The 19,688-nt window shown below is 38.2% G+C and overlaps 1 pseudogene; it reads right to left on the bottom strand.

Annotated features, from left to right (window-relative positions):
• Nucleotides 1-3,067: 3,067 nt before the first annotated feature.
• LOC105509080 lies at nt 3,068-3,568 on the bottom strand (annotated as a pseudogene).
• Between the last annotated feature and the right edge of the window lie 16,120 nt (nt 3,569-19,688).

The raw sequence follows: 19,688 nt of genomic DNA, 5'->3' as shown, positions 1-19,688 counted from the left end.
CAGAATGAAGTTGTGTTATGCTTGCTGCCCACGCCTATCTTAGAGAGATACGGAGATACTTGGAGAGATGCTGAGTACAAGGTGTGGCTGATGCTGGAATCTGTTCTAATCCTGCCAATCAGTCCTATTGATGAATCTCATAAGAATCTCCATAAGTGTGTGCTCCTCTGTGTGTAGATGTAGACCATGAGCACTTGAGCTGTGGCACTGGACTTAAAGACACCCATCTTATGTGACCATAGCAGGTTATATTAAGAGAGAATGGCTTACTCTTTGAAACAGGACACCTTCCTCTTAAACCAAAGTTAATGGTTGTGTCTCAGTCACTACTACAGAAAGGAACTGTTGAACTGCGAGACATGCTATAGATCAGAGGCAATAACCGTAGCTAAGGAGAAGATGATGTCCTGGAACACTGGACAGCCCTTATATTCTCTCTCCCCAACATGATTATGGGGTTCTTAGAGTGATCATGGGAGGGAGGAAAAGAAAGTGAAGAAAGGCATTTTTGAAATAGATGCTGTATCGTCTCAGAGTCATTCATTGTTAATATTAAAAATAATTTGCTCTCAAACTCTTGAATCAAGACCTATCAAGTATTCAAGTAATTCTTCCATAGGGTCTTTGAAGTCTTTGGTTGATCTCCCTGTAGTTCAACCATCTGCTATTCTATGTCAGAATCCCATTTCTGGACACAGCTCAGATTTTCCTTCTGCCTAGAGACCTCTTAGCACCTATTACATCAGTGGATACAAACAAAGTTAGGGAGAGGTTGCAGGTAGGGCCTTGAGGCTATAGTTCAGGTAGGGCTTAGCAGGTAGGGCCTTGAGGTTAGCTTTACAGTCAGTATTTTTGGAAACATGCTTGCATACTGTATACATTTACATTTTGCTATCCATGTAATAATTCATTCAGTAAATTAAGAAAAAATGGCAGCGCTCTTATTATTATTATTATTTTAGTGGAGGAGATGCAGGCTAAGAAGGCCTGGATGTCTTGCATGAGGTCATGCAAGTAAACGTTGCTAAGCCAGGGTTTGAGCCCAGATCTTCTGACTCAAAGCTGGTGCTGCTTCCATGACTGCAGGCTGCTTCTCAGCATCAGAACCAGCCCTTATCAAAACCATGAAGTTGATGGAGTTGTCTTTGGGCTTTCACTGTTATTCCCTGTACCTTTTACTCTCATCCAAAGCCAGAGATCCAATATATGCTTTCTGTTAAGTCTATTGGCTCTCATATGTGATGAAATAGAAAAAAGACATAGGCTTTGGAATCAATTTTGACACAAGCAGGGTTGGCTTTATGGGCTTACAAGCCATGCACTTGCCCAGGATGCTGCCCCGAGAAATTTGTACTTGGTTTAATGCTCTGCTGTCTCTGTCTTGAAATTCTTCATAATCTGTTGAACACCAGGTCCTGCATTTTTATGTTACACTGGGCTCTGTAAATGAATTAGCTGGTTCTGCTAATAAGTGTAGGACTTTGGTTACATTTCTTAATTTCTCTGGACCTCAATTTTCACATCTGTAAATTAGAGCCAATACAGTTATCCATGTCTCAAAATGTTCTTGGGAAGAATAAATCAGATAGAATAGCAAATTGGCTAATAAGCTTTTGTACATGACCACAAAAGATTTGTCCTCACTAAATCTTAACCTATTTACATCTAATCTAGATGGAAACCTCTTCACTAATGCCTTACTAGGTGAGCACTAAAACATTTATTATATCTATGCAGAACAGTTTTGTGCAAGGGAAGATGGTTATTTAGATTTTGCTGTTGTGAGAGCAGATTAAATAAAAAGGGAAAAAATTCCCTTTCCATTCACCAGTTACTAGTTTGAACAAATGTGTAGACTTGGTAAACAGGGTGATGAGGAAAGCAAATGCTGCAGCAGAAACATTGACTGAGAAATCAGTCAGTTCCCATGACTCCCCAGCCAATACCAGGAGCACTCGTACTTCTCAGAGCAGCACTGAGTTTGCTCAGCTATGGTTGGCCCTGGCCCTGGCCCACTGTAAGATGAACAATCAAAACAAAACAAAACAAACAGACAAACTAGAAAATCAATGTAAAGAAGAGAAGAGAATGCAAAAACTAAGGTCTAAAACTAAGGATGTTTTTAAAACTTTGTGTCTAGGACTGGTCTAGCTACTTCAAATATATTATTTCATTTAAACTTCCTAGAAACTCCATGAGGTAGGTAACATTAGTAGCATTTTGTAGATGAGGAAACTAAGCTCACAGAATACTTACAACTTCAGAGTACCCCATTGAAGTGACAGTGTTTAGAATGCAAACTATTTGAAAAGAACAGAGCTAGATGAGATAATCAAGGTTGTCTAGACACTGATGTCAAATGTGTTGCATCTCATGTCTTAACTGTAATTTTTTTTTGGTAGGGCTGTGCTATGGTTTGCATATTTGTGCCTTCCCAAACTCACGTTAAAATTAAATCTTCAGTGTGGTGGCATTGAGAGGTGGGGCCTTTAAGAGGTGATTGAATCATGAGGACTCTGCCCTCACTAATGGATTAACCCATTCATGGATTAATGGATTAGTGGGATAATGGATTAATGGGTCATCATGGGAGGGCAATTCGTGGCTTTATTATAAGAGGAAGAGAGACCTGAGTGAGCATATTAGCATGCTAAGTCCCCTCACTATGTGATACCCTGTGCCACCTCAGGACTCTGCAGACAGTCCCCACCATCAAGAAAGCCCTCACCAGATGTGACTCCTTGGTCTTGGACTTCTCAGCCCCCATAACTATAAGAAATAAATCCTTTTTCTGTAGCATGCATCAGTATCTCTTGGAAGGTGTTTACAGCATAGGTTGCTGAGCATCAATCACAGAATTTTTGATGCAATCGGTCTGAGATGGGGCCTGAGAATTTCCAGGTCCCTAGCTGAGGCCAGTGCTGCTGTCTGGGCCCGCCCTGTGAGGGCTTCCTATTGGTAACTTTCTTGACCATTGATCTAATTCCTCTTAAAATGAAATGAAATTATTCAAACATGCATTTAAAAAAAATCATACAGATTTATTTTATTTTATTTTATTTTTTGAAAGCTTTTAGTTTATTAACCTGCTTGTGAAAAATCCCAAATGGACACAGGTAGCCTTTACTGCAGCGCCTTTACTCCTTCGGCTGTGATCCAATTTCCAGCTCACTTTTTGCCAGCACCAACATTGGCCTTTGCAGTCCCCCTGACTTTCTTCATTCTGTTCCTGCGTTCCTTTCGTTGCTTTCTTGAGGTCTTTTTCTTCTCATACAAGCCATGTCTTGCAAGTCTATGTTTGGGTTCATTTTTCTTTGCATAATCCAGGGAGTCATAAATCATGCCAAAGCCGATTGTCTTGCCACCACCAAAATGAGTTCTGAATCCAAATACAAAGATGACATCCGGTGTGGTCTTGTACATTTTGGCTAGTTTTTCCCAAATTTCTGTCTTAGGCACTGTTGCCTTCCCGGGGTAAAGAACATCAATGATCATTTGTTTCCTCTGAAGTAGTCGGTTGGTCATGAACTTTCTAGTGCGGATAGTTACAGTGTCGTTCATGATGGCGGCCTATCTTCAGACAGGGAGGCAAAGAGCAGATTTATTTTTTTAATGTCTGTCAACAGCATGGGATTTGTCAATAAGTTCTGAAAATTGCATCAAAAATTGTTTAATTAGTTCTTGTTTTGGCAGCACATGTATGAAAATTGGAATGATACAGAGAAGATTAGTATGGCCCTGGTGCAAGGATGACATGGAAATTCACGAAGCATTCGTTGTTGTTTGGAACTCTTCTGCATTGTTGGTGGGAACATAAAATGATGCAACCACTATAGAAAATACTATGGAGGTTCCTCCCAAAATTAAAAATAGAATTATCATATGATCCAGCAATCTACTTTTGGAAATATATCCAAAATAAATTAAAGCAGGATCTTGAAGAGGTATTTGCATACCTATATTCATTGTAGCATCATTCACAATAACCAAGAGGTGGAAGTAATCTAAATGTTCGATGACAGGTGAATGGATAAAGAAATGTGGCATATACATACAATGAAATATTATTCAACTTTAAAAAAAGGAAATACCATCCTTTTTTATTGTGTAGCGCTTGCTACCACATGAATAAATCTTGAGGACATTATAGTAAGTGAAATAAGCCAGTCACAGAAAAGACACATACTGTGTGATTCCATTCATATAAAGCATCAAAAATAGGCAAACTCATAGAAACACAAAGTAGAATGGTTGTTTCCAGGGTTTGCAGAGAGAGGAAAACTAGAGTTGGTGTTCAATGGTTATAGAGTTTCAAATTTACAAGATGAAAAAGTTGTAGAGATCTGTTGCAAAACAATATGAATATGCTTAACACTACGGAACGATATACTTAAAAATGATGAAGAGGGTAAATTTTACACTGTGTGTATCTTATCACAATTTAAAAAATTGTTTATGTAAAGATAACACCTTCCCTGTAGGGCATAGCCAATCCATTGTTTTAAACATGTCTAGAGAGAAGTGGAGAGGGACTCTCCTTGTGGCCACTCTAATGGGAGGCAGCTATTTATTCTAACTCGAGTCTTAGCAAGTCCCGTGTTCTCTGTGGATCTTGCCTCTCCAAGGTCCTTCTTTAAAGTATGGGTGCTGGGTCCAAGTCAAATATTCTATTCTGGCCTGTGATGTGACCTGGGTAGTAAGGATTTTTGAAAACTCCTTGGAGCTTGAATTGTAGCTATGGCTAATAGGGCATTGGTTGGGTCAGTGATTTGTCACTTTTGGAAGTTTAAAAATGATCTTCTTGAGGGTCTTGTCAAACTACATACGCTGAAGTCTTCTCCATTCTCTTCCTCACTGTCCCAGGTAATTCTGATTACCACCATCACACCTCCCTCAACTAATATGAGAAATATAATATTAGAAAGCCCGTTGCAGAGAAAATACATTCATGAACCTCAGTTACAGGAGCTTGAGTTCATTGTCAGCTGAGTTTGTACCTCATCAGGGTCCTTATTGAGATTGGTAAGACAGTCATAGTTTAGGCTGCACATGTACACATAGCCCACCTATCCTTTTTCATCTTCAGAGTCAGTCAAAGCTTACAGGTAAAATATAGCACTGGGGCTTAAAATCAAACTGCTGAATGATAACAAAACTTCATTACTTTATTTAGAAATTAAGTTTGACAGGCTATGAATAATTTAGAAGATGACCTGAAGAACAAAGGAATAACATTTTATTATAAGTTCAACATTTGTGTGGAGTTATTAAGCCCTGCCAAGAGTTATTTTCCTTGACTTCCTAAAAATCAGTGGTGTCAGAGGGAACTTGAAACATCCTGGGGATTTTAGCTGTAGTGTCAGGGCATGCTTAGGATAAAATAATCCCAAGCGGAAACAATGTTCTACATACGTAGTCATTGTAAGCCAGTTTAGATACCCATGAGATCAGAAATTTGGCAGTACAGCAGACAGGGAGCTTGCCAACTTAATGCTGTTTAATATTAATTAAATTTAATATAACCCAGTTATATATATTTCAGATATTCCCAGGCAGAATTCCAGAAAAGAAGAAATAAATCTATATTCATATTATACGTAGTTGAATTATGTTATTGAAATTTATTCATAATTATACATTCACATTATATAATATATATTATCATATCTTCTAGTTTTCTGAACATTTCTAGAATAACTGAAAAGGAGGAATGGATTACCAATCAATAATTTTCATGAAATAGAAAACTTTACTTGTGTACTGACACAAGTATTATTCATACAACTACAAATTATCTGTATACAATGAGGAAGGCTAAAATAATGCTACATGTCCTGCACAATAAACATGCAGAAGTGACAGCAATTACAGTTGCCCAGAATTTTGTGAGAAGATACCATGGAGGAAGTGACTACTTGGCTATGTTTTAAAGCATTTCTAAGATACCCAATACCACTAGGAAACATCATTACTGAAGTGGTGCTACCTTGGAAAGGTATCCAGTAACACTTAAAGAACAAAGGATGATAACAATCTTGGTGGATATTCACTGCATCAAAACTTTGATGGCTTTCTCTTTAGGATGATGATCACATCTTACACATGCAGTAAAACTGTCGTTGTTCCTTTGTCCTCTGGTACAAGTGTGTGATATTTACAACAGGGCAAGAAGTATCCAGTTTCTACTGAGTATCCCAATTTCTGCTATAGTCTTTCTAATATTTAGATGATTAATAATTAATGAAATGTATAGAAAACTAAATTTGGCTTCTCAGCATTGGCTTTAATGTAGCAGACACACTGGTTGTACACACGGGAGAGAGTGGAAAATCTTGTGGCTACAGGGTCATAGAACCTGGGTCTATGATCCTTGTCATGTTCTAAAACTCACCCCACAGACCACAGATTTTGTTAGATATAAGACAGTGGATAAATCTATACTTCACAAGCTGGAATTATTAATAAATTCAGTGGGGAGTTTTGAAAATATGCAGATTCTCAAGAATGATTAGCCCACAATTTATGTATGAAGTAAGTCCTAGGAATGTGCATCTATAAAAATTGTCCAGAAGAGATTGTGGCTTCCAACCAAGATGGGATAACAGAAACTGTGTTAACTCTTCTGCAGAAACTAAAAAACTAGACGAAACATATGACACAATGATTTTTAAAATGTTAGATATCAGACAACACAAGGCAATAACTCCTGAGAGACAGCAAATAAATGAGGTGAACCCTGCAATTATGTCAGCTAACTGCTTTGAGAGAATTTCCAGGTTGTATTGTTAGTGGGAGGGATCAAGATTGAGCCTGGTGGTCTCTGCGCATTGGGGAAATCGACTTGGGACTATAAGGAAGCTGAAGTGTCTATAGAGTTTACAGGGTAAAGTACCAGAGAAGAGAGAGTAGTACACAGAGAGGACTCTGAAAAACTGCAGAGTTCTCCCTCTAGTCTTCATCTGAGTACTGATCGGTTGCACACATGAAGAAAAGTATACAAGGACAAGGAAAAAGGCAACATCAACTCTTGATAAAAACTCTCAGCAAACCAGAATATAGAAGAAAACACATTCAACTTATTAAAGGGCCTTTGTGAAAACCTATAGTTAACATTATACTTAAAAATGGAAAAATAATTTTTCTTTAAAATCAGGACCAAGGAAGGATTATCTGCTCTCATCACTTCTACTTGATGCTGTGCTGGATGTTCTAACTAGTGCAAGTAGGCAAGAAAAAGAAAACAAATGCATCCAGATTGAAAAGAGGTACAAACAGGAGCTGGTTCCATTCCTTCTGAAACCATTCCAATCAATAGAAAAAGAGGGAATCCTCCCTAATTCATTTTATGAGGCCAACATCATCCTGATACCAAAGCCTGGCAGAGACACAACAACAACAACAAAAAGAGAATTTTAGACCAATATGCCTGATGAACATCGATGCAAAAATCCTCAGTAAAATACTGGCAAACTGAATCTGGCAGCACATCAAAAAGCTTATCCACCACGACCAAGTTGGCTTCATCCTGGGATGCAAGGCTGGTTCAACATATGCAAGTCAATAAATGTAATCTATCGTATAAACAGAACCAAAGACAAAACCACATGATTATCTCAATATATGCAGAAAAGGACTTTGACAAAATTCAACAGCCCTTCATGCTAAAAACTCTCTATAAACTAGGTATTGATGGGACGTATCTCAAAATAATAAGAGCTATCTATGAAAAACCCACAGTCAATATCATACTGAATGGGTAAAAACTGGAAGCATTCCCTTTGAAAACTGGCACAAGACAGAGATGCCCTCTCTCACCACTCCTATTCAACAGTGTTGGAAGCTCTGGCCAGCACAATCAGGCAAGAGAAAGAAATAAAGCGTGTTCAATTAGCAAAAGAGGAAGTCAAATTGTCCCTGTTTGCAGATGACATGATTGCATATTTAGAAAACCCCATCGTCTCAGTCCAAAATCTCCTTAAACTGATAAGCAACTTCAGCAAAGTCTCAGGATACAAAATCAGTGTGCAAAAATCACAAGCATTCCTATACACCTATAACAGACAAACAGAGAACCAAATCATGAGTGAACTCCCATTCACAATTGCTTCAAAGAGAATAAAATACCTAGGAATCCAACTTATAAGAGATGTGAAGGACCTCTTCAAGGAGAACTACAAACCACTGCTCAATGAAATAAAAGAGGACACAAACAAATGGAAGAACATACCATGCTCATGGATAGGAAGAATCAATATTGTGAAAATGGCTATACTGCCCAAAGTAATTTGTAGATTCAATGCCATCCCCATCAAGCTACCAATGACTTTCTTCACTGAATTGGAAAAAAAGTACTTTAAAGTTCATATGGAACCAAAAAAGAGCCTGCATTGCCAAGACAATCCTAAGCCAAAAGAACAAAGCTGGAGGCATCATGCTACCTGACTTCAAACTATACTACAAGGCTACAGTAACCAAAACAGCATGGTACTGGTACCTAAACAGAGATATAGACCAATGGAACAGAACAGAGCCCTTGGAAATAATACCACACATCTACAACCATCTGCTCTTTGACAAACCCAACAAAAACAAGAAATGGGGAAAGGATACCCTATTTAATAAATGGTCCTGGGAAAACCGGTAGCCATATGTAGAAAGCTGAAACTGGATCCCTTCCTTACACCTTATTTAAAAATCTATTCAAGATGGATTAAAGACTTAAATGTTAGACCTAAAACCATAAAATCCCTAGAAGAAAACCTAGGCAATACCATTTAGGCCATAGGCATGGGCAAGGACTTAATGACTAAAACACTGAAAGCAATGGCAACAAAAGCCAAAATTGACAAATGGGATGTAATTAAACTAAAGAGCTTCTGCACAGCAAAATAAACTACCATCGGAGTGAACAGGCAACCTACAGAATGGGAGAAAATTTTTACATTCTACCCATTTGACGAAGGGCTAATATATCCAGAATCTACAAAGAACTTAAACAAATTTATAAGAAAAAAAAACAAACAACCCCATCAAAACGTGGGCCAAGGATATGGACAGACACTTCTCAAAAGAAGACATTTATGCAGCCAACAGACACAAGAAAAAATGCCCATCATCACTGGCCATCAGAGAAATGCAAATCAAAACCACAATGAGATACCATCTCACACCAGTTAGAATGGTGATCATTAAAAAGTCAGGAAACAACAGGTGCTGGAGAGGATGTGGAGAAATAGGAATGCTTTTACACTGTTGGTGGGACTGTAAACTAGTTCAACCATTGTGGAAGACAGTGTGGCGATTCCTCAAGGATCTAGAACTAGAAATACCATTTGACTCAGCCATCCCATCACTGGGTATATACCCAAAGGATTATAAATCACGCTACTATAAAGACACATGCACAAGTATGTTTATTGCGGCACTATTCACAATAGCACAGACTTGGAACCAATCCAGATGTCCATCGATGATAGACTGGATTAAGAAAATGTGGCACATATACACCATGGAATACTATGCAGCCATAAAAAAGGATGAGTTTATGTCCTTTATAGTGACATGGATGCAGCTGGAAACCATCATTCTGAGCAAACTGTCACAAGGACAGAAAGCCAAACACCGCATGTTCTCACTCATAGGTGGGAATTGAACAATGAGAACACATGAGCACAGTGTGGGGAATATCACACACTGGGGCCGGCCTGTCGTGAGGTTGGGGGAGGGGGAAGGGATAGCATTTAGGAGATATACCTAATGTGAATGATGAGTTAACGGGTGCAGCACACCAACATGACACATGTATACGTATGTAAGAAACCTGCACGTTGTGCACATGTGCCCTAGAACTTAAAGTAAAATAAAAATAAAATAAAATAAAAAGTCTCAAAATTCAATAGTAAAAAGCAACAGTCCAATCAGAAAATGGGCAAATGACAAACAGATATCTCACCAAGAAGGATATACAGACAGTAAAAAAACATGAAAAGATACTCGACATAATTAGCCATGGGAAAATGCAAAATAAAACCACAACAAGATATCACTACACACCAAAAAAAAAAAAAAAAAGAAAGAAAGAAAATGGTGAAGTAAACCTGTCTTTACTTGCAGGCAGCCTCAGTTTTTAAGTAGATAATCTCATGGAGTTTATGTAACAGTTATTTGAACTAATAATTAAGTTTAGCAAAGTTGCAAGATAGAAGACTAACATACAAAATTCAATTGTATTTAAACATGTTAGCAATAAATACTAGGAAATTGAAATAAATATCATTATTAACAGCATATAAACATGAAATACTTAGGAACAGCAGGTGGGAAGAAGAATATAATAATATATTCAAGTATATAATAATATTCTTAAAATTTGCACAGCATATTCTACTAGCTCTGTAGATATTGGATGTTAGTGGTGAGTGTTGATTATTAAATGAGATAGAAGCATGTGCAGAAAATGAGGAACAAAGTATGGCACTTATATTGGGAATTTTGTAATGCTAGTAAAAAATATACATGGTTTTCAAGCACCCCCCTTCCTCCAAGTCATGGTTTCTTTTAGAATTTGGTATCGTAGAAACATTTCTTTCTGTGGAGAATAATGCAAGCTATGTGATTTGTTCTATTTCCATTGCTGCTGTGGCTAGCTCAAAGCTCAGAGTCAATGATGAATTATAGTCTTTATAATTATAAAATACCTATCAATTTTATATCTGACTATATTAGCTCTGCTGCGGAAACTAAAAAACTAGACAAAACATGGCACAATAATTTTTAAAACAGTAGATATCAGACAACAGAAGGCAATAACTCCTGAGAGACAGAAAACAAATGAGGTGAGCCCTGCAATTATTTCAGCTAAGTGCTTTGAGATAATTTCCAGGTTGTGTTGTTGGTGGGAGGGATCCAGATTAAGCCTGGTGGTTTGGATGTGTATCTGATGTGTATATATCTGATGTATCTTTCCTTTGGTGCTAGTTTTTTGTTTCAGTTAAATTTCTTATAAACTGCCTATTTCTTATTGAAAAGAGAGAAAAAATAATGTATGCACATTATAAATATATGTGTAATTGCATGTAATATATATATATTACATGTATATATGCGTATTTCCATGTACATATATATGTACATGAAAAACCCTAGCTACATATTTATCCACATTCACTCAATAAACATGTAGGAACTACTGAGGCAGATTTTTTAAAAACCATATCTGGAAACTGACCTCATTATTGTACACTCATCCAGCATTTGTGAGTGTGTGTGTGTGTGTGTATGTGAGTCTATTTGCGTGTTTGTGTCTACCTTGATTCCATTGAATCTCATTCTTTAGGGACGTTGGGTTGAAAGAAAATCCATCCTTCTTTGGCCAAGGAGGATGAGGCGTTAGTTAATTAAATTCCTTGTAGGCGTTTTTCCTGATGCAATAATACTAAATCCAGGGATAAGTTGTCTTGGCAACTGCTTTGGCAACTGTTACTAACGTGCTTTTTAGGCTTGTGAATAAACATGTTTGAGAATATAAATCACAAGCTGAGGTTCAACAGATTTTTTTTTCTTGTTCTTCCAAAGAAACTGGACACTAATTGATAATACAGTGTACTTCCATTTGTGTTTGAATAATGCAGCAACATTTATAGCGCAGTCTTTGGATGATTACATATATTATTCATGTTTTCAAAATGTAATGAAGATGCATACTTAATATCAGTTTTCCAATTAAACTTTATAACCAAGCTCAGAGATGGTTATAGTTTTTGGCAGAGATTTTTAATTTTCTTCAAATGCTTTCTTGGGATTCACAAAACAGCTTCAAGCATAAACATGTCTAGCTTGGGGGAAGGGAGGGGCAAAGACAATGCAAATGTGATGACATACATATGCAAAAATTATTCTGGTGATGAATCTGGCAAAAATTTGACTATAGTCCTTTTTCTCTGGTAATTTCTTTTTAATTAAAAAAATACCTTTTAGCATTCAATGCACTGAAAAAGTTGGCTAGCGAGTCAATTTGTTAACTATCAATTTTGCGGCCAGCTAATGTGCACTGATGTCCTTTCTTAATACTAAAATAATATGTACCAATAGAACTATTTTAGTGGATAATAAAGTAATCCTCACTTACAGAGGCTTCATATTGAGTTCTTTACAGAATCCTAGGGAATTAAACAATTATGCAAGAGTAAAAGGGGCCCAAGATAATTTTGTCTGAATACGTCACCTTATAGAAATGGGTATTGAGATTCAGATAAACCATAAATATCCTAAGCCTATGGTTAACTATGATCAGGCCATGTGTTTCCCAATGTAACATCATAGCAGCTTTCTCTGAACATATTTCTGGCCAGAATAACCCCTTCATAATATTTTTTCTTCCTTACGGAGATGACATGGTATGGTTTAAAAATATGGGCTTCTGGGTTATATAGATGTTGGTTTAAGTTTGGATTACTTACATTGAAAACAACAACAACAACAACAACTAACTTCCATAATCTTGATGCTCATCTAATTCTTATGATCAGGTAGTGACTTTCCTGTCTATAAAATACATAGAGGGTTTCTACCAGCTGGAGCTTATAAAGATGACAAAAGGCTAAAAAATTCCATAGAGAGCTTCAACAGTAGACTCAATCAAGCTGAAGAAAGAATCAATGAGCTCAAAGACAGGCCATTTGAAATTACCCAGTCTGAGGAACAAAAAGGAAAAAAAAAAGAGTAAAGAAAGCCTGTGGGAATTATAGGACACCATCAAGCAAAACACTAAAGATGACAAAGGAAATTTGTGAGACACTGATCCCACTCTGCCATGAGAACTTTATAAAGCATACAACACATGGTTATAGTCAATAGCTCTACAGAATAAAACGTGTTTTACAATTGGTTTTCATTTAGTGCCCACTGGTGAACTGTTTCATTTTGGGTTGCTAAGGAAGAGGCTGCTGGCTTGTTCTGTCTGAATCTTTTTTCTCTGTGACCCACTTTGCTCTTTTTCCATGTAGCTTATTGGGTAACAAAAACCCTGCTTCTTAGTTCTTTGTATGTCGTTTAAAAAGCCTGCAAGATACTACAGCTCTCTCTCTCTAGCACAATGTGCTTAGCTCTTTTTTTAAGTCCAGCACTTCTGAAGTATATGATATGTTCCTTCAAAGAGAGTCACTTACCAGGGCAAGACTGTTCAATAGAACTTTGAGGGAAATGTTCTGTGTCTGCACCGACCACTATGTTAGCTACTAGCCTCATGTGACTATTGAGTATTTGACATATGCCTACAGTGATGGAGGAGCTGAATGTTTAATTTTACTTAATTTACATTTAAGTTTAAATAGCCATATGTGAATAGAGCCTACTATATTGTACAGTGCAGGTCTACAAGTTGAGTAGAGATATATGGGTACCCTGGTTCTCTATTGCCCTTTCTTCCCACTTTCCTCACCTCTTTCTACTTCAAGTTTTTTGTCTACATGGTAAAGTAATCTAGGCCAAATAGCATGCCTAGTGTTATTATTCCAAGGAAACATATGTGCTTTTTAATGGAATCCTTTTTGGGGCAGTCTAAACTGGAAAAAAAAGAATTTCAAGCTCTGTAGAATCCTGGTAGGGAATATCCTTTGAGGTTAAAGTGGTTATCTTGTGTCCCTCAAACCACACCTGTGGATAATTATTCACTGCCAGTTTAGAACACAGGCCTAGCTGAGCATCACCATTATTATTGATGTTGATATTTCTTGATCTGCTATAGTAATATCTTACCCTCTTTAAATAATCTGATATATGTTTTAAGACAAATAGATTTTACTATTTTATTTTCTTCTGGAGAAAGGATCTTACTCTGTTGCCCAGGCTGGAGTGCAGCGGTATGATGTCACAGCTCACTGTAGCCTTGAACTCCTGGCCTCAAGTGATCCTTCTGCCTTGTCCTCCCAAAGTGCTAGAATTACAGGCATGAGTCACCGCACTTGGATGGGACTCTGACGTAGTTTGGATGTTGTCCCCCTCCAGTCTCATGTCAAAATATAAGCCCCAATGTTGGAGGTGGGGCCTGGCAGGAGGTGATTGGATCATGAGTGCGGATTTCCCTCTTGGTACTGTCATCATAATAGTGAGTTCTCGTGAGATCTGGTTGTTTAAAAGGGTGTAGCACCTCCCATCCCTCTCTGTCTTGCTCCTGTCCCAGCCATGTGATGTGCCTACTTCCACTTTGCCTTCAGCCATGATTGTAAGTTTCTTGAGGCTGCCTGGAAACCAAGCAGATGCCAGCATCATCCTTCCTGTATAGCCTTCAGAACAATGACCCAATTAAATCTCTTTTCTTTATAAATTACCCAGTCTCAGGTATTTTATTACAACAATGCAAGAACACACTAATACAGACTCTATTCTAAAAACAGGTAACAATTTCATTTTTCCAGCTCTGCTCATCTATTTCTAGTCCCCCATTCCCATGAGTTACATAAATACTGATAGCACCTACACCATAATAGTTTCTTTAAATCTTGTGCTCACTCACTGCAGGAACACCACACTTTCTTCTAGTAGTACTGTAGGAAAACAAAAAGAAACAAGATGAACACCAGCATGCGTTTTCTGGGGTGTAGCCCTTAGAACGGTTTCCTAGTTTCAGTACAAATTTCTCTCTTTCATGTTTGGTGTTTGGCTTGGAGATTTTGTTGGGGGAGAAATTTTTGTATCTCAGCTTCTGAAGTCAATCCTTTAACAGTATTTGTGTGTGTGTGTGTGTGTGTGTGTGTGTGCGTGTGTGTGTGTGTGTGTGTCTGTGGATAAGGTCTCACGATACTGCTCAGGCCAGTCTTGACTCCTGGCCTCAAGTGATCCTTCTATCCTGGCCTTCGCTTGAACATTGATATTTGAGTATATGACCTGTATCATTGAAGACCAGCTCTGTTCCATCAAGATTTGGCTTCCTAGACCCTAGCTGGCTCATCGCCCAGTCAAGTAAGAATCAAAGGTCAGAGCCTTCTTGAGAGCTGAGTACAGGGCTGTTGTCTAAAGCTGTAGTCCAATCAATTACACCCTAAAATGGTGCCCAAATGTACCATTTAACTCACCATGATGACTGCACTGGTCCATTCCGCAATGTTGCCAACTCCTCTTAGCTGCCTAAAAGATCCTTTTTAATGTTTTTTTCTAATGGTCTGAACAGTCTGATTTTTTGTACCTTCATAAAATCTTTCACATCTAGAGTGGTGTGGTGCCAAAATAATTTCTGCCCCACTGATCACTCCCTGATGAGCAATTTGATCAATTAGCTGAACATTTAAAGAAAATTGTAGTGTTGATAAAGAAAACTAATCTCCACTCATTAAATTAATATTTTGGTGCTGTTTTAGAACCTCTGTCTGGGTACATTTTTTACAGCAATAAAAATTATTAGTGAGTTTTCATTATTAGCTTTCTTTGTAGATAAGGTAATTGAAGTGTAGGGAGTTTACATAAATTCTGCAAGACTTCACAGCATGTAGTGGTAGAGTTGGCACCCAAAACCAGGTCTCTCTGGCCCCAGTTACAGATATTTCAACTTAACACACATTTAATCCAGTTGAAAAAGCAGACGTATGTGAAGAATGTGATTCATACATTCATACCTGATATTTAGATTCCAGGTGCCTTTACTGGTGAGTCTAATCTATTCATTATAGCCGACCTGACAAGACTTGGAAATTAAGATATTTGTCTGAATTAGTTTGTGTCTTTGAAGAAAATGTATTTCTTTAACGGTATCACAAAGTCTAATTTTTCACGAAGTAAAAATTTCTATCAGCCAATTCATCCTCATTACGAAGTTAAAAAAATGTATATGCAGCTGGGTGCGGTGGCTTACGCCTGTAATCCCAGCACTTTGGGAGGCCAAGGTGGGCAGATCACCTGAAGTTGGGAGTTCGAGACCAGTCTGACCAACATGGAGAAACCCCATCTCTACTAAAAATACAAAATTAGCCAGGCGTGGTGGCACATGCCTGTAATTCCAGCCACTTGAGAGGCTGAGGCAGGAGAATTGCTTGAACCCAGGAGGCATAGGTTGCAGTGAGCCGAAATCGCGCCATTGCACTCCAGCTGACAACAAGAGTGAAACTCTGCCTCAAAAAAAAAAAAAAAAAAAAAAGTGTATGCTTGTATGATATATGTATGTGGGTATTTTGTTTCCCATATACACACATATAAGTCCAGTCTTGAAATTTGATATTTGTTCCTGAATTTTTCTTTTAGGATGGAAAGGCATTTCATTTTCTGAAGATACTGATTTAAAATGTTGGTTTTCAATTTGAGTTTATCTAGCAGCTTGCCTTGTGGCTTTGACTAAGACAATTAATTCCTGGGCCCTCCAGTCATCTACCTAAAAAATGGGAAGGAAAGCTACTGTTTTTATGTATATTTTTTTTCTCATGGAAGTAAAGACTTACAAGTGGATTTTTAAAAAATATATTTTATTTGAAGTTCTGGGGTACATATGCAGAATGTGCATGTTGCACCTATCAACCCATCACCTAGGTGTTAATCCCCGCATGCATTAGCTATTTTTCCTGATGCGCTTCCTCCCCCAACCTCCCTGGGATGCCCTGGTGTGTGTTGTTCCCCTCCCTATGTCCATGTGTTCTCAATGTTCAGCTCCCACTTATGCGTGAGAACATGCGGTGTTTGGCTTTCTGTTCCTGTGTTAGTTTGCTGAGGATGATGGCTTCCATTATAAGTGGATTTGACATAACCAATTCTTTGTCCTTAAGTACCTTGTCATCTCATGGCCTCTGTCACTTGCTATTCAACAGGGATAAATCAATCCTGCTCATGTAAACTCCACACCATACCTACTGTTCATGTCTGTATCTGTAGCATCGTCTTCATGGAGCATCCAGAACTCTCTTTTCCTTACAAATATTTATTTTCCAGAAATATCAGAATATACATAACAAGGAAAACCTAAGGCCATCTAAGATACACCTGTTTTAAGGAAGCTGGTGTAAGTGTCGCTCCAGAGTGCCCACAAGGTGGCAGCGTCTCAGAACATTAGGCCAGCGGAATTACTGGGTCCTGGCCTTGGCGGTTGAACTGGGCTTCATGGCTCAGTTATACTGAGATAATAGGGTCAAGTGTCTGCCAAGTGATAGCTACTGGGAGGTCCACCAGCCTCTAGAAGTCTAGAAAACCAATTTTTGACAGTATTTTCTAAAAAGCAGTAGCAACATCACTCTTCCATTTTAGAGTACTTTATTCAGAAAAAAACAAAAGCTTTCAGAATGCTTTATTTCACTTAAGAATATAAAACCTACATTGGTGAGGAAAAAAAAAGAAAAAAGGAGGGAGTGGACTCTTCCTTATATTTTCCTGTCATTCAAAGTCATTGATTCTCAACCTTGACTTTACATTAAAATATTTTGGGAAACTTTTAAATCGCTCTCTGGGATAAGGGCCCAGAGATTAATTTTTGAAAGCACTGTAAGTGATTCTAAAGGGCATTCGGGGTTGAGAATGATCTTTTAAGTTCCTCTCCATCCATTCATTCATTCACTCACCATTTATTGCATACTTCCTCATGTCAGCTTTGAGCAAGGAAATGGCGATGATGTAAAATGAGATTCTACAATTGTCCCCAAAGACCTTGCAAGTTAGTAATTCAATTTAAAGGAAGTCAATTCAGCAAACATTTATCAAGCTCCTAGAACATGACAGGTACTATGCTAGATACTGAAACGGCAGAGATGAGAGCAATTCCAGCTGCCTAGCATTTATATTAGTGGACAGTGTGTACAACTTAGTATCAGATGAGGCAGAATGTGGCATTATTCATATTTTACCTTTCTGTAACATTTCACAGTAACACAAACCATTTTAACCAACTTATATAACTTAAGCTATATAACCCAATAATTCTTGAGATTTGCAAGCAGCTAGCTATCATTATCTGAAGTTCAGAGAGGAGACTAACATGCTTTGCCAATATGAAGCAGAATTAGTCATCATATCCAAGCCTAGGGACTCTATGGTCAGTGCTTACTGCCTCATTTATGCTAGATGTGGGGCTCAGAAAAGAGTGGTTGATTTTGAATGCATAAGTGAAGGTATTTGTCTTACGGTATATCTGTGCATTTGTCTTGGAGATTTTATTTTTGAGAGAGTGAGTAGAGAAGATCATTTCTGTGTACATATTTCCTGAGATACTTACTCCATCTAATCAAAGGCATTTTCTGCTCCAGTCTTAATGTATATATTCTTTCTATATGCTCTCCTTCTAACTTTCACCAAAATGGTGAGCTCTCAAATTGCTCTGGATGTCTATTTCTGTGAAGAGAAAACTGAAAACATTTAGTTCTATCAGCAGATCTGGTTGTCATCAACTGCTGTCAATCACAGAGAGCTTTAATGAGGGGAGTGAAAATTAGTCCAAATGTATGTAAAGAAGGCATACGAGTCTTATTTTTCAGAAATCTCCATTCTTTCAGCTAATAGAGTGTGAAGCCAAATGCCATCTGGATTAGGACTGGCACATGAGATAGTTGATCGTGAACATGTTTTAAGAATTAACCTTATGGCAGATTTGGAGAGTTGACTCATGAGGGAGTCAAGCCTGGGTGAATATCTTCCTTTGGTGGAGAACCAAAATGATATGGGCATCCTTTAGGGTCAATAAGCATAGGAAGATATTCCCGGGTAGCTTGTAGGTTTTATGTTCCCACAATAGCAGAGAATCCACTCAGTGGTTGATTTCCAGGTGATCCATGGCCTCTCTATTATACAGAAGACTCTTACTAAATAGCCCACCATGGCACTGTGGAATTGTCTGTCCTTTCCCTAAATGCTCAGCTTTATTAGGACTGTCAGATTTAGGTGCCATAGCCTAAGAGAAGCACGAATCAATTGGAATATATCCAGCAGAAAACATTCATATGATGAATGTGAACATCATTTTAAAGAACAATTGAGAAGCTGTGAAGTTTTAATCTAAAGCAGCAGAGACCCAGAAATGCAAATGCAAGCACAATAAAGTCAAATGTGCAAACATCTATTTGTGCGAAAGGGGGTTACGCTTGTTCTGTCCAGTTCCAGAGAGAAGGAAAATGACCAGAGATGGAAGTGACAAGGGGGAAAATTCCAGCTTATCTTGATATAGAAGAACATTAGAATTGAGCAGTAGAAGCAGTTGCTTCACAAACCCCCTGTTTTCAGAAGTGTTCAAGAACACTATGTTAGGAATGTCAAAATTCAGCAGCCAAGCCCCATCAGTCGCAAGAGTCAGCAGACCCCGGAATTTGGGAGCCAAGTGAGTAATTTTTGGACCCATAAGTTAGAAGAGAATGGCCTTGGCCTTATGCCAACAGGGAATACTTTGAGGACTCCCACTGTCCCTGTTTTGGGCCCTGAAATCCTTGTGTTAGTCATTTTTCTAGTTAGCAAGTCTTTGAAGGCCTCAAGGACAGATGTGATAGCAGTCCTTTATCCAGGGACTGAGACCGATCCCTGCCTAGTTCAACAGTTAGGACTTAGGGGAGGGGACTCTGGTCGATTTGGTCCAAATTAACAAGCATGGCGAAGGCTGATATGAAACCTGGGGAGAAGGAGGTTCTGAAACTAAGAGCTGTGGGTGCCAAGTACCCACAGCTTGGCCCTAGTTGTCACTCCTGCCATTTGGAAGCTCACCTTTAAGAAGAAATGCTGACATCTTAGCAAGGCTG

This window comes from Colobus angolensis, unplaced genomic scaffold (assembly GCF_000951035.1).
Source record: "Colobus angolensis palliatus isolate OR3802 unplaced genomic scaffold, Cang.pa_1.0 Scaffold17, whole genome shotgun sequence".
Taxonomy (NCBI): Eukaryota; Metazoa; Chordata; class Mammalia; order Primates; family Cercopithecidae; genus Colobus; species Colobus angolensis.
This window is presented reverse-complemented; position numbering and strand designations above follow the sequence as displayed.